At 44.9% G+C, this 26,661-nt stretch overlaps 1 protein-coding gene across 2 annotated transcripts in view; it reads right to left on the reverse strand.

Annotated features, from left to right (window-relative positions):
* The window catches only part of PLXNB1 (plexin B1), a 328,789-nt gene that overhangs the window by 191,873 nt on the left and 110,255 nt on the right, over positions 1-26,661 (reverse strand). For both annotated transcript variants that reach the window (XM_073592010.1, XM_073592011.1), the window contains exon 2: positions 7,709-7,764. The gene's annotated coding sequence lies outside the window, so the exon portion shown is untranslated. The remainder of the gene's footprint in view (positions 1-7,708; positions 7,765-26,661) is intronic.

The raw sequence follows: 26,661 nt of genomic DNA on the forward strand, positions 1-26,661 counted from the left end.
AGTCAGAACTATAGCTCTGTAGTCAGGGTGTAGCATGAACAAAAAAAAAAGGTGTACAGTCATTTTCTCAGCATGCTGCACAGATGGTCCCCTTGCATTTAGTGTAGAAGCAGTGGTCTTTCTGCAGAGTTCTGACACATCCCCAGCTGAGTCAGACCAATAGGTTGCAGTTAGGAGATAACATGAGCTTTGCTGATTGGAGAACTTTAGCTTTAACTCAGCAAGTGGCATGTCGGATCTCTGCAGACAGACCACTGCTTCCACACAGAGAGCAAGGAATTGTCTCTGCAGCATGCTGGCGGGGAACAGGCTTTTCTACTCAGGCTTTGGCTGCTTTCCAAAGGAAATGACTTTGCACTCCTTTTGTTCATGCTACCTCCTGACTGTAGAGCTGTATTTCTGACTCAGTCGAGGATGTGTCGGATCTCTGCAGAGACACCCCTGCTTCAACCAACAAAGCAATAGTCCTTTTTTGCAGCATGCTGGCAGGGAACAGGCTTTTCTACTTATGCTGCGGCTGCTTTCTAAAGAATATGATATTGCAGCCTCTTTGTTCATGCTACCTCCTGACTGCAAAGCTGTAGTTCTGACTCAGTAAAAGATGTGTCGGATCTCTGCAGAGAGACCACTGCTTCCACCAACAAAGCAAGAGACCTTTTTTTGCAGCATGCTGGCAGGGGGCAGGCTTTTCTACTCATGCTGTGGCTGCTTTCTAAAATAACGGTAAGACGGGTGGACACTACACTGATGTGTCTGAAATGCCTTTAGCTAAATAATACTGAAAGTTTGCTTTCCCAACAAATGTATGGGATTTTCAGATTTTCATTAAAAGGGTTTTTTTTGTTTTTTTTTTAACATGAAACTGCATATGGGGTCACGGGATTAGTTTACATCAGGGGTAGGCAACCTCGGCCCTCCAGCTGTGGTGAAACTACAAATCCCATCATGCCTCTGTCTCTAGGGGTCATGCCTGTGATTGTCAGTGTCTTGGGACTTGTAGTTTCAAAACAGCTGGAGGGCCGAGGTTGCCTACCCCTGGTTTAGATGTATATAATACTCAGCGGAGGTTTTCTTTAATAAAGACTCAAATACCTTCCCATAAGATACAATCTAACAAGACTGATAACACACAGAGAGGAGACAGATCGGTGTACGGGGCTGCTGGTTAGTCTGATGGTATAATGTAGATACTCCAGGGAAATAGTTGTAGAATTAACAATGCCACCGCACAGAGGAACCCTAACCCTCCCAGGAGGGCACCACTGCTGAACCAGCAAAGACTTTCAGACAGTCGGCTGTCACATTACATGAACTCCAAAGACCGTCCGTGACACTGAAACTCAATAAAAGGGCGGGGGGCGGGGGGGGGGCATCATATCATGTAATTCAAACTTCCATCAGCAGAAAAATATTAAAATATTTTAATCACATTCAATAATTTGTTTTATTTAAATATTTTATTATAATACATTTATTTTTTCAATATTTTTATTTATTAAAGTAAGCTTAGTCAATTGGTGTAAAGTGTACCCTAAGGACCCACTCACATAAAAAACATGCCTGTAATGCATTGCATTTTGCCTATTTTTGTGTGTTTTACGCGCACTTATGTCCATTTCTGTGCGTTTTTATCTGCGTTTTCTGCATATATATATTTTTTCAAAGGCATGTTTCCTCTGACCAATTGTTGTTAGTGAGAGGTGCATTGCGGGGTGTTTTGATGCATTTAGCCCCCGTTCACACTGATGCGACTTGTCATGCGATTTGACAGGTCCAAACCGCATGGACAAGTCGCAGCCTATGGTTGGCAATGGAACTGTTCAAATTGAGTTTGCAGTGCCGCACCTATTTGAAAAAGTAGTTCCTGCACTACTTTTGCCAATTTCAGGTGCGACACTTAGATGTCAGCCAAGTCGCACCTGAAGTCGCACTGACATGCGGCTTTCGCATCATGCCATTTCAAAGCCGCATTCAGTGTGAGTGAGGGCTTACACACATTTCAGTGCATTGCGGTATGATAATGTGTTGCATAAAATCACACCACTATGGAACGCAGAGAAACACACATTCTGGTGGGAATATGACACATAGAAAACTATTTAATGCACAGGCTTGCATTGCATTGCTTACATCCCACCTCAGCCCTGTATGGAGGTATGGACCTTCTTGTATGGACCTGGAGAATGTGGGTAGTTTGAGGGTAGGGGACTGCGACCATGTTTCATGTTACACCCTAAATACACCCTACTTTTCCTGGAATAATACTTTTTCCAAAACTTTAGTACTTTTTTCTGGACTTTTAGGTTTTCTAGACTAACACTTATAACAAACTTTTACTTTTCCTGAACTAATACTCTTCCTGGACTTTTACTTTTCCCAGACTAAAACTTTTCCTGAACTTTTACTTTTCCTGGACTAATGTTTTTCCAGAACGTTTACTTCTCCCGGAGTAATAATTTTCCTGGACTAATACTTTTTCTGGACCTTTCCTAGACCAATAATTTCCCCCGAACTTTTACTTTTTTCCAGACCAATACTTTTCCAGAACCTTTACTTTTCCTGGACTGTTACTTTTCTTAGAGCTTTCATGTTATATTTTTAACATCCCACCTTAGCCCTGTATGGAGGTATAGACCTTCTTGTATGAACCTGGAGAATGTGGGTAGTTTGAGGGTGAGGGTAGGGGACTGCGACCATGTTTCATGTTACACCCTAAATACACCCTACTTTTCCTAGAATAATACTTTTCCCAAACTTTTACTTTTTTCTGGACTTTTACTTTTTCTAGACTAACACTTATCACAAACTTTTACTTTTCCTGAACTAATATAATACTCTTCCTGGACTTTTACTTCTCCCAGACTAATACTTTTCCCGAACGTTTACTTTTCTTGGACTAATACTTTTCCAGAACGTTTACTTCTCCTGGACTAATACTTTTTCTGGACTTTTCCTGGACCAATACTTTTCCCGAACTTTTACTTTTCTCTGACCAATACTTTTTTCCAGACCCATACTTTTCCAGAACCTTTACTTTTCCTGGACTGTTACTTTTCTCAGAGCTTTCATGTTATATTTTTAACAAATTTTTCCCAGTATAATTTTTTTCTGCTTGATTGGAGCGTACGTCTAAAGAGCCTCACCGATGTCAAGGCACCCCGCCATTCCATCTCCCAGAATGCAACACCTGCTTTTCACTATATACAGCTCCAAGAAAAGTGAAGAACACATGTTCCAACACAATGCAAAACTCCACCTGAATGAGCTAATTATGGTTTTGTCACTTCACAGGAAGAACTAAAAGAGTATTATCTCTAAGGTTTTATTTAAAACAGTAGCATAATGAGCCAAGAAGAAAGCCGCCCTGCCGCCGCGAATGGATCCAGAAAGGATATGAACGCAGTGTTCTAAATGGAGGAAAATTGCTGTCGGAAAGCTACAGAGGAGATATTGCTGGGAGCAAGTCATTCCTTGTTCTACGGAAGGCATTGTAAGCGAGACATCAGAGCGCAGAATAAAAACACAAAATAACTTGAGTGCTCATAAAGGCTTTCAAAGTGATACGTACAATAAAATATCCGTGGTGTTCAAACCTGGCTTTGACGAAGGCCTTTTACATCTAAGCTCCTTGTCAGCTTACAAGAATAGAACCTTGAAAGGGGAATATGGAGGTAGTTTTAAAGTGTGCATCCATTTTCGTATAGAAAAATAAAGCCTCCAGAGTCCGAATGCTAATCCCCCCGCCTACCATTCTGATTAAACAATGCTGACCTGGTTGGCTCCTCGCCACCGTGTTTGAAATCGTTAACATTATTCCGAATATTCTGTTGCCTTAAAGTAAACCTGCGCTTTGCTCATTCAGTGTATAAAATGCATACAAACCCAAGAACAAAATGTAATATATTAAAGCCAGTCCTTTTTATTTCATTTATAGTCACCTACCTAGATCCTACCAGTAGCACGCTTCCTGTCCTAGGGTGACAACACTCAGTCATCGTACCGTATCTATGGAGCAATGTTACCCTATGACATGACTACAGAGCATCCCTCCACTTTCCTCTTCCCTAAGGGCTTGTTCACACGTGAGATCACAGCATTGTAAAACACCTCGGTTGAGCAGCACTTTTACCCCTCAACCCCTTTGGCTGCAAAGGGTAACAGTAAGGGAGATAAACATGCTGTGGCTGCGATGCATATTGGAAGGAATTATACCCCCTGTTGCTTTTGATGGGCATAGCGCCCGCTGAACGCAACTTATTCAATTGAATGGGGCTGCTCTGCAAACGTCCAGCAACTGTGTGCAATGCAAGTGGTTGCAGTGCTTAGTGCAGTGATTTAGGGGTTAAAGCAAGGGGTTAGGAGGCGATACAAAGCCTTCCCACTGCCTTTCAAATGCTCTCTGAAGAGTGATCCCCACTATTACACATTTCGGACTCGCTGCATCCCTCCATTCCCCCTCATTCTGAAGCCCCTGCATCCCTTACTATGCCACATTCTGCGCCCCCTGCATCCCTCATTACCTGACATTTTGCTCCCCCTGCATCTCCCACCACCCTACATTCTGCACCCCCCGCGTCCCCACTACCCCACATTCTGATGCACACCCCACTACCCCACATTCTGCACCCCTGCATCCCTCACTACTCCACATTCTGCTCCCCTGCATCCCTCACTACTCCACATTCTACTCCCCCTGCATCCCCCACTACTCCACATTCTGCTCCCCCTGCATCCCTCACTACTCCACATTCTGCTCCCCTGCATCCCTCACTACTCCACATTCTACTCCCCCTGCATCCCCCACTACTCCACATTCTGCTCCCCCTGCATCCCCCACTACTCCACATTCTGCTCTCCCTGCATCCCCCACTACTCCACATTCTGCTCTCCCTGCATCCCCCACTACTCCACATTCTGCTCTCACTGCATCCCCCACTACTCCACATTCTGCTCCCCCTGCATCCCCCCCTACTCCACATTCTGCTCCCCCTGCATCCCCCACTACTCCACATTCTGCTCCCCCTGCATCCCCCCTACTCCACATTCTGCTCCCCCTGCATCCCCCCCTACTCCACATTCTACTCCCCCTGCATCACCCCCTACTCCACATTCTGCTCCCCCTGCATCCCCCACTACTCCACATTCTGCTCCCCCTGCATCCCCCACTACTCCACATTCTGCTCCCCTTGCATCCCCCACTACTCCACATTCTGCTCCCCCTGCATCCCCCACTATTCCACATTCTGCTCCCCCTGTACCCCCCACTACTCCACATTCTGCTCCCCCTGCATCCCCCACTATTCCACATTCTGCTCCCCCTGCACCCCCCACTACTCCACATTCTGCTCCCCCTGCATCCCCCACATTCTGCTCCCCCTGCACCCCCCACTACTCCACATTCTGAACCCCTGCACACAGCACTACCCCATATTTTGCACCCACCGCGTCCCCTACTACCCCACATTCGACTCCCCCTGCATCCACCACATCCTCACATTCTGAACTCCCTGGACACTCTACTACCTCACATTCTGCACCCCCTGCACCTACAACTACCCCACATTCTGAACCCCCTGCATCTACCACTATCCCACATTCTGAACCCCCTGCATCTACCACTACCCCACATTCTGCATCCCCTGCTTACCTACCCCCTACACTATATTCTGCACCCTCAGCATCCATCACTACCCCACATTTTGAACTCCCTACATACCCCACTATCTAACATTCTGAAACCCTTGCGTCCGCCACTACCTCACATTCTGCACTCTCCACTACCCCACATTATGCATCCCTGGCATCCCTGCATCCAGAGCTGCAGCTCTGCAGGGGAGAAAGCATTTAGTGCGGGCAGACAAAAACAAAATCTGCCAGCTCTGTACAGTTTATTGATCATCCTTATAATAGTTGAGAGATGCTGCAAGATCAGTGCTTTATATCATTCTCAGTTCATAAAACTTGACAAATGCTTTAAGTACCAGTATATCTAATAGTGCAAGGTGTGACTGTTTTATAGGTATATGCGCGCTGTATATTTACTTTGACCAGTCTGATACATCTGTACATCTGAACATCCACAGTCACAGTGAAGGTGCTGGGAGCTAGAGTCACAAGCCTCATTGGACAAACTGGCGAACCACAGTTGCCAAAGCTCTGCTATGTCATTAAAGCAACAGCCATCTTATGCCCATTACTGGCAAGGGGCAGTGAGTGATGTACCACTACCATGTGCCAAGGCTCGTTGTGCCATCTTAGAAAAAACAATAATGGAAACATTATGGTCAGGGGGAGGAAGAAGAAGAAAAAGAAGAAAGGAGAAGAAGAGAGAGGAAGGGGGAGAAGGGTGAAGAAGAGAGAAGAAATAAAAAGAAAGAAAAAAAAGTCAGAAGAAGGTTAAAAAAGGGAGAAGAAGAAATAAATGAAAAGAGAGAGGAAGGTAGAAGGGAGAAGAAGGGGGAAGAAGGGAGATGAAGATAGAAGAAGGGTGAAGAAGAGAGAAGACGGCTGAAGAAGAGAGAATGAAGGGGAAGGGAGAAGAAGGGAGAAAGGGGGAGAAGAAGAGATAAGATGAGAGAAGAAGGGTGAAGAAGAGAGAAGGGAGAAGAAGAAATAAAAAGTAAGAAGAAGAAAGAAAAAGGGAGAAGAAGAAATAAAAAGTGAGAAGAAGAAGAAGGTTAAAAAAGGGGAGAAGAAGAAATAAGTGAAAAGAGAGAAGAAGGTAGAAGGAAGAAGAAGGGGGAAGAAGGGAGATGAAGATAGAAGTAGGGTGCAGAAGAGAGAAGGGAGAAGAAGAAAAAAGAAGTGAGAAGAGAGAAAAGGGTAGAAGGGAGAAGGAGAGAGAAGAAGAGAGAGGAAGAGAGAGGAAGGGAGAGGAAGAGAGAAGGAAGGAGATGAAGAGAGAAGAAGGGAGAAAAATTGAAAAGAAGAGAGAAGAAGAGAGAGGAAGAGAGAAGAAGGGAGAGGAAGAGAGAAGAAAGGAGATGAAGAGAGAAGAAGGGAGAAAAATTGAAAAGAAGAGAGAAGAAGAGAGAGGAAGGGAGAAAGAGGGAGAAGAAGAGAGAAGAAGGGAAAAGAAGAGAGAAGAAGGGAGAAAAGGGGAGAAGAAAGAACAAGGGCGATTAAGAGAGAAGAAGGGAGAAAAAGAGGGAATGGAGAAGAAGAGAAAAGAGGCGAGAAGAGGGTAGCAAAAGTGAGAAGAAGATAGAAGAGGGGAGAAGAAGTGAGAAGATTTGAGAAGAGGGGAGAAGAAGTGAGAAGATGTGAGAAGAGGGAAGAAGAAGAGAGAAGAAGAGAGAAGGGAGAAGAAGACAGAAGAAGTTAGAAGGAGAATGAAGATGGGAGAATAAGAAGATTGACGCATAATATCCACTGTGCGCACAACTCATCCTGGAAGAGAACTAGACATTCTAGAAAATGTTTAAATTATGATTGTCCTTCCCTGTCCCAGATAAACCAAAGCTTACCTGCTATGGAAGCAATCACAGCATTCCCATTTTAGGAAAAAATTGCATCTACAGGATTTGAGAGACATTCAGATAATGCCCAAGTACCCAACGGTTCTCATATAGCAGAAACGTATAGCTGTCAAGGTGTGTATATAGGTGGGGAAAACAGCAGTATCACAGGTGAACATGAGAAAAAAAGGTCCTGATAGTGGAACTCAGGTGATGAAACACAACGAACACTAATAACCACACGCACTTACCATTTGTCCTTGATAAAGTGCCTGAGATCTGGTCTTCCTTGTATATACTGTGCAAGCTGAAAGACACAAATGGGAACGAGCCATGTTAGTACATGAGAACGTGGTACCAAAATAAACAAATAAAATGAAGGTATATGATAAAACATTCTATCCATCTTAGTGAATGCACCTCCATAGTTCTCAACCCTTGTAAGTAAAGCCTTAAGGGCCCACTCACATCTTTGCTGTTTACAAGTAAATAAACTGTATTTTTTGCTGGAAAATTACTTAGAAACCCCAAACATTATATATATTTTTTTAGCAGAGACCCTAGAGAATAAAATGGCGGTTGTTTCGACATTTTATGTCACACTTTATTTGCGCAGCGGTCTTTCAATTGCAATTTTTTTTGTAAAAAATACACTTTAATGAATTAAAAAAAAAACAGTACAGGCATAACCCACTTTTAAGTACGCAATGGGGTTTATTTACTAAAGCTAGAAAGAGCAAAATCCGGCTCACTTCTGCATAGAAACCAATGAGCTTCCAGGTTTTATTACCAAAGCTTAATTGAACAATCTGGGGTTAGAAGCTCATTGGTTTCTATGCAGAAGTGAGCCTGATTTTGCACTTTTAGTAAATAAACCCCATTGCGTACTTAAAAGTGGGGTATGCCTGTAAAGTTAGCCCAGTTTTTTGCATAATGTGAAAGATGATGTTATGCCGAGTAAATAGATACCTAACATATCATGCTTTAAAATTGTGCATGTTTGTGGAATGGCGACAAACTACGGTACATAAAAATCTCTATAGGTGACGCATTAAAAATGTTTTACAGGCTTCCTGTTTAGGGTTACAGAGGAGGTCTTGCACTAGAATTATTGCTCTTGCTCTAATGAATGCAGCGATACCTCACGTGTGTGGTTAAACATTGTTTGACTGCCCCAAAAGGACAGTTAAAACATTTAAAAAATAATACACAAATTTAAAAAAAATAGTAAAAAAAAATAAAATGTTTTAAAAATAAATCATAATCTAAAAAAAAATACAATTTAAAAAAATAATAAAAAAAAAATTAAGGACTTGTTCACATGTGCTTTGCACTTTCTAATTTTTGCAATAACTGCGAAGCATAGCATCACGGCCGTGACATTGTACACCCCTAGCCACTGCCTTTGTTGCTCTGTATTTGAGCTGTGGGGTGCACACCCTAATACAATATGCTATGTACACCTAAAGATCAGATTATCGTATCATCGCTTCTAAAGCGGTATTTTTCGTATGATTTTCGGATCGTGTGATTAGAGTGAAAAAAAATGATATAAATTTCATTTGTGTATAGAGTTCCATGACGAACCAAAGCTGTACTATCACACCAAAAATAAAACTCTGGCACCAAAATACAGATGATCTTTGTTTTCACAGAAAATTGGTGGCTAAGCTTTTACAAAGTGCCCCATTTAAGGTTTATAGTAAAATAAAGCTTCTTCTCACACTAACCATTCTTTAAATGTCTAAACTTGATTAATTCCATGTAAAGCTCCAGCCGCACATTACACCCGCTGAGCGGAGTCAGGGTGACTCATGTAGTGCAATATATAGTAATAGTGCTGGAAAATGTATAGTAATAAGAAAACCATTCAATGCATCAAATAAGACTTTCTTCCAGACCTGATCCTCTTAGGGACCCTATAGCAGAACACTCTAAGCATTGTATGCAGCAATGTTAGTAACTTTGGGATTAAATGTTAAAATCTCTTCAACTATGCAGATCTGTCAAGCTAGGAAAAGGTTTAGCTTTAATAATCTCCCCCAACATGACCACCGACAGAGGTTCCATATCGACTCTAAAAATCTAAAATTAGGAAAATATAGGCAGGAGTTACACTTAAATACGTAAAGCTGAACTCCAGGGTAACCAGATATTGTCTACATACAATAGTGCCCCATCATTGGTATCAGTGGAAGGAATAGTGCCCCATCATTGGTGTCAGTAGGGAATGGTGCCCCATCATTGGTATCAGTTGAAGAAATAGTGCATTATTGGTGTCAGTAAGGAATAGTGCCCCATCATTGATATCAATGAGAAGAATCGTGCCCCATCATTGGTGCCAGTGGGGGGAATAGTGCCCTATTGTTGGTATCAATGGAAGGAATAGTCCCTCCACTGGCACCAATGATGGGGGGAATAGTGCCCTATTGTTGGTATCGGTGGGAGGAATAGTGCCCCATGAATGGGGTCAATGGGAAGAATAGTGCCCCATCATTGGTGCCAGTAAGGAACAATGCCCCATCATTGGTATCAGTGGGAAAAACAGTGCCCAATTATTGGTATCAGTGGAAGAAATAGTACATCATTGGTGTCAGTGAGGAATAGTTCCCCATCATTGATATCAATGAGAAGAATTGTGCCCCATCATTGGTGCCAGTGGGGGGAATAGTGCCCTATTGTTGGTATCAATGGAAGGAATAGTCCCCCCCCCCACTGGCACCAATGATGGAGGGAATAGTGCCCTATTGTTGGTATCAGTGGGAGGAATAGTGCCCCATGAATGGGGTCAATGGGAAGAATAGTGCCCCATCATTGGTGTCAGTGGGAGGAATAGTGCCCCATAAATGGTGTCAATGGGAAGAATAGTACCTCGTCATTGGGAGGAACAGTGCCCCATTATTGGTGTCCAAGGGAGGAATAGTGCCCCATCATTGGTGCCAGTGGAAGAAATAGTGCGCCATCATTGGTGTCAGTTGGAGGAATGTTACCACTGTTGGGTGTCAGTGGAAGGAATGGTGTCCCATCCTTGGTGTCGGTAGCAGTGGGAGGAATAATGGCCTGAGTGCCAAAGATAGGAAAGCAGAGGGCCCCCAGGCCACAGTTTGCAGAACAGTGGTCTATAGTGAAGACACTTACCATGAAGGTTTTGTTATGTTTGAGTAATAACATGAAAACCAGTAACCTAGAGAAAGCGGTACCATGGTCTTTTAAAGAAGAACTCTGGAGTGCTGACGAATTATCTGTCTGTACCCAGCTTAGGGATCATTGGGAGTCAGTGACAAGCATAATAGAATAGCAGAAAATGCCAAGCGGAGCTCCATTATTTTACATTGTTTGTATGTATGTTTGTATGTATGTATGGGTGGTAAAGGCGAAAAATTGCAACTTTCACCGAGAAAATTGTCATTTTTCCCCTCCATGACCTAAATTCTACAGGCCACTACAGCTGTTGGTGGTCAGCCCCTGACAGACGTGGTTGATCTGTAACCCTATACTGGAATTACCGCCATCCAAGCTGTCCACCCTCCAGAATTGGCTCGTTCGCTGAAAAAATTTCTAATCGGCTTAATCCCTAATCAAACTGATGAGGAATTTATCAACTCGCAGCATCTGTATAGAGAACAGAGAATCGTTGCGCAGGGGACCGGGCGTGCAAGCGTTCCCAGGCTCTAACGAATGGTAATTTCATTATCTTATAAGCCAAGCTCAATTATAAAAATGGACGGCGGGCAGCCAAGGGCGGCCTTTGTTACACATAAAGGGTTTGATTTACGGAGCGAGAGATGACAAGGAACTGATGACAGGACAAGGTCAGAGGATAATTGAAAGTGTGCACCGCAGGTACAAGGGTGTGCATATAACAGCACCGCCGTTTTATATGGCAGTAATTATAGGAGACGGTTGTTTGTACAACCTTTGACCTTCTAGATCAGTGGTCTCTAAACTGCAGCCCACGGGCCTGATGTGGCCCTTTACTTGCTTTTAAGCAGCCTTTCCAGCACTATTCCTCCCACTGATACTAATGATGGTTCACTATTTTTTCTGCTAACACCATTATGGGGCGATATAACCTCTACTGACACCAAAAATGGGGCACTATTCCTTCCACTGACACCAACAATGGGGCACTATTTATTCCACTGACACCAATGATGGGGCACTATTCCTCACTATGACACCAATGATGGAGTGCTATTCCTTCCACTGACACCAACAAGGGGACATTATTCCTCCCACTAAGACCCCTTTCACACTGGGGCGTTTTTCAGGCGTTTTTCAGGCGTTTTTCAGGCACTTTAGCGTTAAAAAAAGCGCCTGTAAAGCGCCTGAAAGAAGCCTCATCTGCAATCCCAATGTGAAAGCCCGAGCCCTTTCACACTCCCAGCGCCCGAAAAACGCTGGTAAAGCGCCACTTGAGACCCCTTTAACACTGGGGCGTTTTTCACGCGTTTTTCGGGCACTGGCAGTGTAAAAGGGCTCGGGCCATCGGCGCACCCAGCCCGATGGCAAAAACACGAAAGCGCTGCAAAGAAGCTGCTTGCAGGACTTTTTTTGACGCCCTGCCAGCGCTGCTCCCCAATGTGAAAGCACTCGGGCTTTCACATTGGGATTGCAGATGAGGCTTCTTTCAGGCGCATTACATGCGCTTTTTTTTACCGCTAAAGCGCATGAAAAACGCCCCAGTGTGAAAGGGGTCTAACACCAACGATGAGGCACTATTCCTTCCACTGACACCAACGATGGGGCATAATTTTTTCCACTGACACCAACGATGGGACATTATTCCTACCACTGACACCAAAGTTGGGGCACTATTCCTTCCACTGACACCAACAGTGGGGCACTATTCTTCCCACTGACACCAACTATGGGGCACTATTCCTTCCACTGACACCAACGACAGGGCACTATTCCTTCCACTGACACCAAGCTTAGGGCACTATTCTTCCCACTGACATCAACTATGGGGCACTATTTCTTCCACTGACACCAAGCTTGGGGCACTATTCATTGCACTAACACCAACCTTGGTGCACTATTCCTTCCGCTGATACCATTGATGGGGCACTATTCTTCCCACTGACACCAACTATGGGGAACTCTTCCTTCCTTTGACACCAAGCTTGGGGCACTATTCATTGCGCTAACACCAACCTTGGGGCACTATTCCTTCCGCTGATATCAATGATGGGGCACTATCCCTTCCACTGACACCAACGATGGGGCCCTATTCCTCCCATTGACACCAAAGTTGGGGCATGATTCCCTCCACTGATACCAATGATGGGGCACTATTCTTCCCACTGACACTAACTATGGGGCACTATTCTTCCCACTGACACCAACTATGGGGCACTACTACTTCCACTGGCACGAACCTTGGGGCACTATTCCTTCTGCTGATACCAATGATGGGGCACTATTCCTTCCACTATTACCAATGACAGGGCACTTATCCACCCCCTACTTACCGCAGGTGCTATGTAATATTTTTACTCCCAATGACCACCAAACCTGAGACATTTTCTACCCCCACTGTCCACAGTCTGGTCCTCCTAAACTCTGAGGGACAGTACACTGGCCCTTTATATAGAAAGTTTGGAGACCCCTGTTTTTGGGGGACAGCAAGTTGAAGCATTCCCTGGCAGCCAATCACAAAGAAAGCTCAGAAAAAGACATGAGAGAGATACCATCACACTAACTGGCCATCACTGGAGCCACACCACTGGGAAATGCCTGAACACCTTCTTGATGATCTAATAAACTGGTCTCTAAACAAAACCTATTTTGGTTTGTTTTGTATAGGGTATGCATACACTTTAAGAGACATCCTCAATACCATAGACATGTCTCCGCCATACTTCTCAGGCAGGCAAGTGGCCACCCTTACCCAACAGTTAAGTAGCCCAGACGGCAGTAAAGCAGAACCAGCGAGATCTTCCTGACTGTGCAGTGTGGTAGAGGTGTAGGGATAACAAAACCCGACGAACAGAAATTAAAATCTCTGGTAGTAAAGATTTACGAATCCCATGCATGCCTTTAGCTTGTCCAGAGTTCCACTTTATTTATCATGGCAATCCATGCATTTATAACATCTGAATAGGCAAACTGCAATAACAAAGTACACCAGCAAGAGGCGCTGCAGACAAATTTGCAACTGCCGTTCCAAGTGCAAGAAAAGAGCAGGTCTTCTCTGTCTTCCAATAGTTATAGGAGGATTATTATCCAAAAAGCTTTAAGGGTTACCGGTCAGAGACACTGGGGACAAGTCACGTGACTTCTTAATTTCATACATCAGCGATCGGTACATTGGAACCAGAATTAATATTGATGGAACTGTTCAGATATTCCAGCACAAAACACTGAATACGTTGTTTTTTTTTCTTAGGCATCAGCAAACAGGCCGTCATGTGTTTCTATAACTCAGCAAAACACAAGGAAAATTCTCTTTAGCAGATAACATATATTGAGTATATTACGAATATTCCCAGCCAAATGTAAGATCAGTGCGCTTTGTGATAACAAAAAAAAAAAAAGGAAATTAATCTTAGGTTCCTTCTATTATCTGTGCCTTTATTGAAATTAAATGATTTTTGTACAGCACATGCCTTCAGTTCAGTGTCAAAAAGCATGTGTACTGCAATAAAAACACAGAGGAGAGAAGCTGCTGAATTATACATACGGTGCCTTGAAAAAGTATTCATACCCCTTGAAATTTTCCACATTTTGTCATGTTACAACCAAAAACGTAAATGTTTTTTATTGGGATTTTATGTGATAGACCAACACAAAGTGGTGCATAATTGCAAAGTGGAAAGGAAATGATAAATGGTTTTCAAAATTTTTTACAAATAAATATGTGAAAAGTGTGGCGTGCAATTGTATTCAGCCCCCTTTATTCTCATACCCCCTAACTAAAATCTAGTGGAACCAATTGCCTTCAGAAGTCACCTAATTAGTAAATATAGTCCACCTGTGTGTAATTTGAATCTCAGTATAAATGCAGATGTTCTGTGAAGCCGTCGGAGGTTTGTTAGAGAACCTTAGTGAACAAACAGCATCACGAAGGCCAAGGAACACACCAGACAGGTCAGGGATAAAGTTGTGGAGAAGTATAAAGCAGGGTTAGGTCATAAAAAATATCCCAAGCTTTGAACATCTCACAGAGCTCTGTTCAATCCATCATCCGAAAATGGAAAGAGTATGGCACAACTGCAAACCTACCAAGACATGGCCGTCCACCTAAACTGACCGGCCGGGCAAGGAGAGCATTCATCAGAGAAGCAGCCAAGAGGTCCATGGTAACTCTGGAGGAGCTGCAGAGATCCACAGCTCAGGTGGGAGAATCTGTCCACAGGACAACTATTAGTCGTGCCCTCCACAAATCTGACCTTTATGGAAGAGTGGGAAGAAGAAAGTCATTGTTGAAAGAAAGCCATAAGAAGTCCTGTTTGTAGTTTGCGAGAAACCCTGTGGGGGACACAACAAACATGTGGAAGGGGCTCTGGTCAAATTGAACTTTTTGGCCTAAAAGCAAAACGCTATTGGGTTGATTTACTAAAGGTAAAAAGACTGTGCACTTTGGAAAGTGCAGTTGCACACGGCAAGAGCAGTTGCTCCAGAGTTTAGTAAATGAGCAGAAGCTCTGCTGACTTTCATCAACCAATCATGTGCAAGCAAAAATGCTGTTGTTTTTTATTTTCCTTGCATGTGATAGGGTATTCTTTGCAAAGTAAAACTTTACCTCATTTACTAAGCTCTGGAGCAACTGCACTTGTAGAGTGCAATTGCACTTTCCAAGGTGCACAGTCTATTGGCCTTTAGTAAATCAACCCCTATGTGTGGTGGAAAACTAACACTGCACATCACCCTGAACACACCATCCCCACCGTGAAACATGGTGGTGGCAGCATCATGTTGTGGGGATGCTTTTCTTCAGCAGGTAGAGTTGATGGGAAGAGGGATGGAGCAAAATACAGAGCAATCTTAGAAGAAAACCTGTTAAGAGTCTGCAAAAGACTTGAGACTGGGGCGGAGGTTCACCTTCCAGCAGGACAACGACCCTAAACATACAGCCAGAGCTACAATGGAATGGTTTAGATCAAAGCATATTCATGTGTTAGAATGGCCCAGTCCAAAGTCCAAACCTAAATCCAACCGAGAATCTGTGAGAATCTACCATGCACAGCTGATTTTGCAGTCTCCAGTTTTAGTAAATAAGCCCCATAGAGTTTAACAGGCTGCCAGCAGAGGGGCTGGGTGGTGCACCTGTGCTTCCCGGCCACACCTAAATGTCGGGATCTCATGAACCACAACTAACCATCCATTGTACTACATAGGACCTAGGACATACCCTTACATCTAACCATCCCTGTTCCCCGTTGAGTAGTCAGCTCCATCACCGCTCACACACGCTTTTATCTAAAAGTGTCCATTCTAGTTTGCAACCCATAAGAGGTTTCGTCGCTCTTACACTGTGGACTCGCCTTTCGCATTCCGACGATCGTTTATTTTCTCTGCTTCTCGCGGCGGGAGGTTTTTTTGGGCTGGTTGAGTGAACTTAGAGGACAAAAATACGTTTATTGGGAGGGGTGTGAAGTGGAGACGGGCCAAGCTGCTCCAGCCTATGACTGCTCCAGACACCCTTGTAATGTGCGGCACCCGATATCCTCTTGGCTGAGGCGGTCAGTCCCGAAAGGATGAGTCGCAGCTCCTAAAATCCCAGATAGAATTTCTCCGTTAACATTTCCTCTGCCAAAGATGCTGGCAGCACCGAAACTCACAGCAGAGCGTCACGGTGGATGCTTTTCTTTTCTCATGGAAAATAAACCTATTAGTCAATAGAGAAAATGATCCTTTCTACTGGCCCTAAAGAGAAGCAGGTTTCTGCAGGAATCAGAACATTCCGTCTTTTAGGACTCATGAGTTGCCGTAATAAAAGTGTCCATGTGACATCATCACTGTACTGTATATAGGACCCAGGTGTATTTCAGTGTGCAGAAGCAGGGTCAGGACAACGGGTGGGCGGTAGGGGCGGCTGCCCTGGACGCAATCATTTACTGTAGGGATGGGGGCGCCTTCCTTCTGTTACAAGGCTGAAAGGAGTAGTGATCATGGCAGTGATTTTGACAAGCGAGTGACTGCTGGGCATAGGATCCCCTAAGCTTACATATCATGAATGGGGTGGCGCAGTTGGGCATCTTTGCCCTGGGCGCTGGATGACCTTGCCCCTGAACTACGCCAAAGGAACAGGTGGCAACAGCCTGTCAAAATCAATGACAGGCTGAAATATAGGGCCGCTGTTGTGAGTGGTAGTCGTCTATAGGTCCAGGCCTCATGGGTACAGGGACGTATGACCTTCTGCATTACCCATACAGCTCTGTACTGTACATGAGTACCAATCGACCATGCACAGTTGCAGAGTATTTCAGCCTCTCAATGATTTTAACCACTTGCTTACTGGGCACCTAAACCCCCCTCCTGGCCAGACCAATTTTCAGCTTTTAGCGCTGTCACACTTTGAATGACAATTGCGCAGTCATACAATGCTGTACTCAAATGACATTTTTATAAGTTTTTTCCCTCAAATAAAGCTTTCTTTTGGTGGTATTTGATCACCTCTGTTTTCTGTTTTTTTTTTGTTTTTTTTTTGGCAAGACCTAATTTTGTAAAAAAAAAAAAAAAAATACAAAACCGTTTTATATTTTGTTAATAAATTTTGCAAACAGGTAATTTTTCTCCTTCATTGATGTACGCTGATGAGGCTACACTGATGGGCACTGATAGGCTGCACTGATGGGCACCAATAGGCGGCACTGATAAGGCGACACCGATGGGCATTGATAAGGTGGCACTGATGGGCAATAATAGGTGGGACTGGTGGGCACTGATGAGGTGGCACTGGTGGGCACTGATAGGTGGCATTGGTGGGCACTGAGAGGTGGCACTGTGGCACTGATGAGCGACACTGAAGGACATTGATAGGTGGCACTGAAGATCACTAATAGGTGACACTGATGGGTGGCAGTGATGGGCACTGATCGGCACTGGTAGGTGACACTGATAGGCAGCACTGCTGTCCCTCTCTCCATGGGGCCCCGGCTCTTAATTGGATAGATTGATAGTAGCGCAGCCATTGGCTCCCGCTGCTGTCAATCAAACAAAAATGACACGGTCACCGGGGGGCGGGGCCGAGTCCGGCATTCGTGTCTGTGGACGCAAATGCTGGACTCGGGAGCGCAAGGTAACCCCCTCGGAAAGCACTTCTCCTAGGGCAGTGGTTCTCAACCATTAGTGCCGTGACCCCTTGATAAAATTTCCCAAGACAAGTAATTTGCGTCCCTAACCTACGGACATTTAGCGCTCCCTGAGTCCCTTCCACTCGTACAGTATTAAAACTCTTTCTGGTACATTTTAGGATGTACCACTCTTTGTTCTCCCCCCCTCCCCCCCCCATCCAGAGTCTAGCCGTCTGTCTTGTTCTTTCTCTTATTTTTTCTCTCCCTTTTTCTTTGTTCCTCTCCCTCTTTTCCTCTCCCTTCCATGTATTCTCTCATTTTTATTCCTTCTCTTACTCCTTGGTGGGGCGGGGAGTTGGGATGAGTGGCAATGCTGGGGGGAGTTCTAATCAGCCAACTTAGGTGCTCTTGATCAAGGTCATCTGCTGATCTGAGAACTGTAGTGGGGGCTTTTAATAGCAACTCTAATCACAGGTAGTGTTACTCACTGTGTCTCCGACTTCACTGTGTCTCCAGCTCTGTGGTGTCTCGTAGCAGTGACACGTATGCTGAAATCAGGAGATAGGGTCTCCTCCAGGCCCCTCCCACTTCACATTACTCACCAATCAGCTGGCCTCTAGTCTCTGCCCCGCACCCATGCTGTGAACTGAATGGTCGGCTGCAAAGAGGCTGAGTGGACGGACACGGGCTCCAGGGACAGCCCTGCTGGGTGGCCGCAAAGAGGCTGGGAGAGCGGTGCAGGCTTCAGGAACAGCCCACGATTCGGTGACCCCTGGCAAATCATCATTCGACCCCCCGAGGGGGTCCCGACCCCAGGTTGAGAACCACTGTCCTAGGGGGTTATCTGATGCAGGGAGGAGCCGCGAGAGCCCAGAAGAAGTATGACATGTTTGTTATTTAAAAAAAATAAAAAACGATCCTTTATAATCACTTAAACTTGTAGGCTTTTATACAGCAGGATCGGAAAGGAAGGGGGCAGTGCCAGGAGGCAAGCTTTCCTGCAGTGCACAGTGCAGTCAGTCTAACACGGTGAACATGCTTACTGAAGGGGAGACATTGACAGGGTGGGAATAGAGTTCTATCCTTTACTGTCCAATCACAGGCCATGGGACAGATCCTTGACCAGACTGTACTACTTTATTTCACTGGAGGTCAAGGTCTTGGCTATGCTGTCTAGTGATTGTGCGCAATTCACAAGAGAAATGCAAATCTGCTAGTCGGTAAAGCCGGTCACATTCATGTCTTTCATCTGTGTAGCTCAGCTGGATTTCCAAAGCTCATTTTGAAAGTCCAACTAAACCCACAACGGAAATATCAGATTTGATTATCCGCTAGTAAGCTGGATCACAAGCCGACCTCTCTATAGTTCAACACCTCCAGTGTGACACCTTCATTATAGCCTGGCAGTGGGGGCAACACTGGGGTCTCAGAAAAGATATAATGCAATGACTTCGCCCACTGGTGTCCTCTCAAAACAGAAATACAAGTTTTTCGGTGGAATCATCCTATAATCAATCAGATCAATCATTTATCGGCTGAACCACACACACTGGTTCACTTGCTAAAAACGTATATAATGTTTCTAAAGGCTGGTACACACTATGAGAAAATCGGGCGAACGATCGTCTGATTTTCCTTGTTGTTTCACTGCAAGTCGGAAACCGAGGACGGAAATAATGTACAAAAATTCTCGTACGACAAAGGCTTTTTTTTTTTGGTTGTTTATTATTTCTGATCATGCGCAGTCTTTAGTTTAGAATTTTTCTCATACGAAAATCGTACGAAAACGGTACACATTGAATGAAAATCGTTCGCTTTGTTCATGTACGAGAAAATTTTTCGAGTTTGGCCCCTCGGAAATTTTCATTTGCAAAGTCTGAATCGGATGTGGAAAGTTGTGTACACACTATGCAAAAATCGAACGATCGTGCCTTGTACGGAATTTTTCTTTTTCACAGTGTGTATCCCACTCAGACCCCTTTCACGCTGAGCCGCCCCGGGCGTCAGCGGTAAACTGGAGCTACTTTTAGCACCGCTTTACCGTTGTTTTAGCAACGCTATTCGGCCGCTAGTGGGGCGGTTTTACACCCCTGCTAGCGGCCGAAAAGGGGTTAAATCCGCCCGGAAAACGTCACTGCAGCTGCGCTTTGCCGGCGGTATAGCAGCGCTGCCCGTTGTTTTCAATGGGCAGGGGTGCTTTAGGAGCAGCGAGTTCACCACTCCTAATGTGCTCCAAAGAAGCTGCTGGCAGGATTTTTTCTGACGCCCTGCCAGCGCACTAAATGGAGCCGATGTTTTAGGGCTCTTTGCAGGCGCTATTTTTAACGCTATAGCGCCTGCAAAGCGCCTCAGTGTGAAAGGGGTCTTAAGATGGAACAGCTTAAAAGGAGAAGTCCAGCAAAAGCTCACTTGCCACCTAGGTAAATACAAAACTGGGAAAAAAATCCTATACTACTCTTTTAATTATGTGCATTTAAAAGAGAATTTTGGGATTAGAAAAAATAAATCACACTAACCTAGGTGGATGCTGCATCTGTCCCCTGCCGGCTCTAAGACTGAGAACTGAGTGATCAAACACATTGATCACTTGGTTCTCTGTCAGTCACCGGATCTTTGTTTTGCTTGCCCCCCCCCGCACTCACTGGATCACTGGGCTGTGGAGGGGGCAGGAGGGGCTGGTTCAGTCTCCCAGAAACTTGCTGAGAGGCTGAGCCAGCTGGCAGTCCGGGCTCCTCGGTGGATCTCCGACCATGTATTTGTGATTTTTACCCAGCCTGGACTGGCTCTGTGACGTCAACCCGCTGTCTGCTGTAAACGGGTCACGGGAGTGCAGAACGAACTGCACTCCCGTGATCCACAGGAGAAGTACAGCCAAACAAGCTTTGGCTGTACTTTTCATTTAAAAACCCCAACTCCAGCAAAAAGTTTGCTTTTATTTTTGGGACAGAAAATGAGGGGGAGAAGGGGGAGAAGGTTTAATACTCTTGGTGTTCCCTTCCCCACTCTAGTGGTTACATGATCGGGAGTCGGTCCTGCCACCTCTCGATCATTTCCAGAGACAAGGAGCTGTCTATGGCAGCTTGGTTACTGTGCTGGGAGCACGCAGTAAGTGCACTTTTCGTCCATGCATGGCCAAGGATGATAAGACAGAGGACCTGGTTTGCAATTGGCATTCCAATTCATCCCACAAGTTTCGGCCACGCAAGTTCCTCCATACTAAACCCATCAAATCATGTCTAAATGGACCTTGCTTTGTGCACAGTCAAGCTGGAACAGATGAGAAGACCTGGTTTGCAATCAGAGTTCCAATTCATCCCAAAGGTTTTAGTAGGGTTGATGTCAGAGCTCTATGCAGGCCACTCAAGGTCCTCTACACCAAACTCATCAAATCATGTCTTAATGGACCTTGCTTTGTTCACAGTCAGACTGAAATAGATGAGAAGACATGGTTTGAAATTGTCATTCTAAATTATCACAAAGGTTTCAGTAGGGTTGAAGTCAGGGCTCTGTGCAGGTCACCCACCTTCCTCCACACCAAACTCATCAAATCATGTCTTAATGGACCTGGCTTTGCGCACAGTCATGCTGGAACAGAAAAGGACCTTCCCCCAAACTTTTGCCACAGGGTGGGAAGCACATGGTTGTCTAAAATTTATTTGTATGCTGCATCATTAACCGTACTCTTCACTGGAAACACCAGAACTCAATAATTTGGAGGGGGTCGACATGCTTCTGACCATTTAGTGAAAGTGGGATGGTCAGGTGTCCAGAAATATTTGACCAGATAGTGTATTTATTAGCACGATAGCTAACTGGTTAGCACTTGAGCTGTGGTCTTGTGCCCAATTGCCGCCAAATAATGGTTCTAAGATGGAACATCCAACCTAATTTAATAAAACTCAGCTCCAGAATTAACTTTGCTATTAGGACAGAAAATGAAGGAAGAAGGGTTAGAGACCACATGTCAAGATTTTTTTCTTTTATTGCTCTTGGTGTTCCCTTCCCCACTCTAGGTGTTACATGATCAGGAGTCGGTCCTGCCACCTCTCGATCATTACTAGAGACCTAGAGTTGTCTACTAGAGTTGTCTATGGCAGCTCGGTCACGGTGCTGAGAGCACACAATGTGTGCTCCCAGCACCGTGACCGCACAGAAACCTTTGCCATCCATGTATGCAGCTTTTAAAGCTCACCCTCTTTGTCGCCACATATATGCCTTACGTGGGCAGCATAAGGTTAATGTCCATGAGCCCTAAAAGAAGCTGTTTTATCAAATTGTGGCTCGTTGGGCCAGCTTTGGTTCCTTCAGTAGACGTTTTTGACAAATTCCCTTTTAAACTGAGAATTTGAAGAACCTTGACCCCTCTGTAATGTGATCAGAGCAGAGCTGCACGCCGAGGTGCTAATTACTGGCACATATGATGTGTGATATTGACCTAACTAGCCAGTTTGAGAAGCTTTTGTGTACCTGGGCAGGAAGCAGTTCAATGGGAGAGAGCCGGCAAGCAAACAGACAGCGTGTTCAGCTAGAACGGGGTCGTTCTTGGTGTCAATGTGTCCTGTATACACAGGGCCCTCAGTGTGATGAGAAATTACTAGGACGGGCACTGCCACATCCTGAGCCAAAGTACACAAAGGTCTTTGCCACCCCCCCCCCCCCTCCAGAAAGGCTACATCACCAGACCACAGTGGGGTGGGCTTTTTCCACCGTGCCCTGGCGGCAAACGAGCTAGAGCGCTGCAGAAGAAAAGCCTCATTTAGGACAGCCTGCGTGACACGGAGGTGTGGGAAGGGGTGAGACAGCAGGTATGGAAATAACCGTGGACAAACACAAAGCTGTTTATTTTTCATTCCTAATTTTCTTTGCTTTCCCTTGGCTAAATTATCAAAGCTCAGAGCTGGAAAACGGCATTAGGTCACAGACCGAAATCGGTGCAAATTAAAGGGGGTGTGTGTAGCCTTTTCAATGACTTTTTCAGATAAGTGTGTAAAAGAGATTGCTTGATGAAATAAACTAGTCAGCATGTATGTGCTAACTTTTTTAAAAGCTTGTTCCTATGTATAATTAGTAATTCTGTATGTTCATGGAGGCAGCCATATTGACTTATCATATGCACCACTTTCTGCTTTGCGGTGCCACCAAACAGCTCCTTTTCACATTTCTCCTTAAATAGCCTTGGCTGATTCATTTGAGCACCTGACCATCACATCTATATAAGCTTGTTGGGCTTCCCATTCCCATTTGAGAGCATACCTGCCTAAACATCATGCTGCTAAAAAATAAAAAAAAGACAGAAAATTTAGAAAAAAAACCCCAACGTTGTACTTTCTGCTACAAAACATATCCAATAAAAAAAAAAAATTTAATTTCTTCAAAAATTTAGGCCAAAATGTATTCTACTATGTGTCTCGGGAAAATAAAATCCCAATAAGTGTATATTGATTGGTTTACGTGAGCCTGAGGCTCTAACAGGTTTCAAAAAAGGGTGGGCTCGGGGGCGCAGAGAGTGCGCCCTGATCCCACCCTGTTGCTTGACCATAGCGAATTAATTTTTGCTATTTTTACACCACAGTGCCTCCCCGCCAATTAGGAGGCTGGTCAGTGAGACCTGTTTCCCGACTGGCCAAAGCTTTGGCAGAAGAGACACACAGGGGAGGAAGCTGGAGGATCGGATTCCTCCGCCGCTGCTGACACAGGAGTGGAGAGGGTCCAACAGCCCGGTAAGGGCCGGATCTCCTCCAGCGAGGTACTGCCGGGGTGCTGCGTGTCCCACGCCCAGCGGAATGGAGGAGGAGACGCACGGGAACCATGGAGGATGCAGGAGCCATCGCCTGCCCATCCCACATCTCGCTGCGGTCACCCGGATGGGGTAAGTGCCGGTCTGATGGTGGACGGGCGAGGAGGGGGGTCACAGTGGCTGCATATTATGGGCACAGAAGCTGCATATGGTGGGCACAGAATCTGAATATGGTGGGCACAAAAGCTGAATATGGTGGGCACAAAAGCTGCATATGGTGGGCACAGAAGCTGAATATGGTGGGCACAAAAGCTGCATATGATTGGCACAGAAGCTGCATATGGTGGGCACAGAAGCTGCATATGGTGGGCACAGAAGCTGCATATGGTGGGCACAAAGGCTGGATATGATGGGTACAATGGCTGCATATGATGGGCACAGTGGCTGCATATGATGGGCACAGTGACTGCATTTTATGGGCACAGTGAGGCTGCAATTGATTTTTTTTTCAGTGTTTTTCAGAATTTTTCAGTTTGTTTGCACCCCCCAAACATTTTGAGCACATCCGCCACTGATATATACATAGCATGTACAATGCAAATAGCTGTGTTTACTTAATGTATTTATCTGATACACTTTTACACCATTTCCAATGCAGCAGAGTCTGGAAAATGATTTCCTAATCTGCAGAAGAATCCGGACATCTGAAGGTCAAGTCACTATACTCTGACTATTTTGCAAGCAAAAAATTAACTTCAACATGGAATTAAAGGCAGGCTCAGTAACAATGGACAGGTGGCAGTGGATAATACTCGATACTGAAACGCTGACCCAGAAGTGTCATCCGATTCAAAGATGAGGCCAATTATGACTGCAGCTTCAGGGTAATGAAGACACAGCACATTCCAAGTGCAACCCAAAACTGTTGACTATTTCACTGGCATTTAATGACCAGCTAATAACATGCTTGTAAGATCATTCACTTTATTTAATGTCTGCCTTTCTAGCTAAATGCCGAACAATTGTCTGGATGGAAGCAGAACCGTGTGACACAAAGATGTCACCAAGTGCCTTGACTTGTTGATGGATTGGGGTAAAAAACGCAGCCCTGGAAAACATATAACACACAGGGGCCCAAGTTTATGAATGTAAAGTCTAGAAAGACTGATAATGCTATTATGTATAAAGTCCGGTGCTTTAAATAAATGTAAAAAATAAAATCCTTTTTGTAAATAATAAAGTGAAACTTTAGTGAGTTTTGCATAAAATGGGCAAAGGCTTGAACCCTGTTAGTTTTTTTGGTGAACATACCTTCCCTTCACTACCCAAGCACACTATTCGACGATTAGGAGCGAGGAAGAATTGATCTTTTGCAAGGGTGCCTGAGGAGCATTGGGGAACATACAGTACCTTCCCTTTGCTACCCAAGCACACCATTCGAAAATTGGGAGCAAGGAAGAATAGAACCTTTGTAAGGGCGCCTAAGCCGCATTGGGAAAAATACAGTTCCTTGCCTTCAGTATCCAACCACACCATTCAACCACAGGGAGCAAGGAAGAAATGACCCTTTGCATGGGCACCTAAGCAGGATTGAGGAACATATACTACCTTCCCTTCGCTATCCAACCACAACAGTCGGCCATTGGAAGTGAGGAAGAATAGACCCATTGCAAGGGCACCTACGCAGCATTGTGAAACATTGAGTACCTTCCATTTGCCGCCCAACCATAACATTCAACCATTGGAAGCATGGAAGATTAGACTTTTGCAAGGGCACCTAAGCAGCATAAGGAAACAGACTACCTCCCATTTGCTACCCAACTACACCATTTAACCCCTGGGAGTGAGAAAGAATAGACCATTTGTAAGGGCACATAAGCAGCATTGGGAAATATACAGTGCCTTCCATTTGCTACCCAACTACTCCATTCAACCACTAGGAGTGTGAAAGAAATGGCCCTTTGCAAGGGTACCTAAGCAGCACTGGGGAGCATACAGTACCTTCCCTTCACTACCCAACGGCACCATTCGACAATTGGAAGCGAGGAAGAATAGACCCATTATAAAGGTGACTACGCAGCATTGGGGAACATACAGTACCTTCCCTTTCGCTACCCAAGCACACCATTCGACAATTGGGAGAAAGGAAGAATAGAACCTTTGTAAGGGCACTTAAGCCGCATTAGGAAACATACAGTTCCTTGCATTCACTATCCAACCGCACTGTTCAACCACTGGGAGCAAGGAAGGAATGACCATTTGCAAGGACATCTAAGCAGCATTGAGGAACATACAGTACCTTCCCTTCACTATCCAACCACAACAGTCGGCCATTGGAAGTGAGGAAGAATAGACCCATTGCAAGGGCACCTACGCAGCATTGTGAAACATAGAGTACCTTCCATTTGCTGCCCAACTACACCCCATTTAACCACTGGGAGTGAGAAAGAATAGACCCTTTGTAAGGGCACCTAAGCAGCATTGGGAAATATACAGTCCCTTCCGTTTGCTACCCAACTACACCATTCAACCACTAGGAGCGAGAAAAATAAGACCCTTTGTAAGGGAACCTAAGCAGCATTGGGGAACATACAGTACCTTCCCTTCAGTACCCAACCACACCATTCAACCATTGGGAGCGAGGAAGAAGAGGCCTTTTGCAGGGGTACCTAAGCAGCATCGGGAAACATAGAGTGCCTTCTATTTGCTACCCAATCTCACTGTGCGACCATTAGGAGGCAGGAAGAATTGACCTTTTGTAAGGACGACTAAGCAGCTAATAGGCAAGCGCCAGTGCTGACACATCGGAGGAATGTGGATAAGTCACATGATCCCCCTAAGTTTTCTTCAGTGACCAAATGGAATGACTAGAAAGTGGGGGAAAGGTATGTGTTATAGTTGGGGCTGGTGAACCTTTTGCTTTGCCCTACATGGGAGAATCACAGGTTTAATTTAAAGCTGAACTCCATAGGACATTATTGTCAAAATACAAGAGGCATGTGTATGTTTCTTTGAATCTTGATGTGCTTTGTGTATTTCTTCCAGATCTGTGCAGTAATCCAGTGTAAAACTTTACCTCTGTGCAGGAGCTTCCTGTAACAAAGACCGGTCACTGTTGCTCTCTCTGCTTGTGCAGAGTGACTGGTCTTGTCTCCACCCACTTCTGTAGGCTTCTGCAGTGGGTGGGCCTTCTGACCTTCCACTCTCTGCACAGGCTATGTATGAG

Source organism: Aquarana catesbeiana, linkage group LG07, assembly GCF_042186555.1.
Source record: "Aquarana catesbeiana isolate 2022-GZ linkage group LG07, ASM4218655v1, whole genome shotgun sequence".
NCBI lineage: Eukaryota > Metazoa > Chordata > Amphibia > Anura > Ranidae > Aquarana > Aquarana catesbeiana.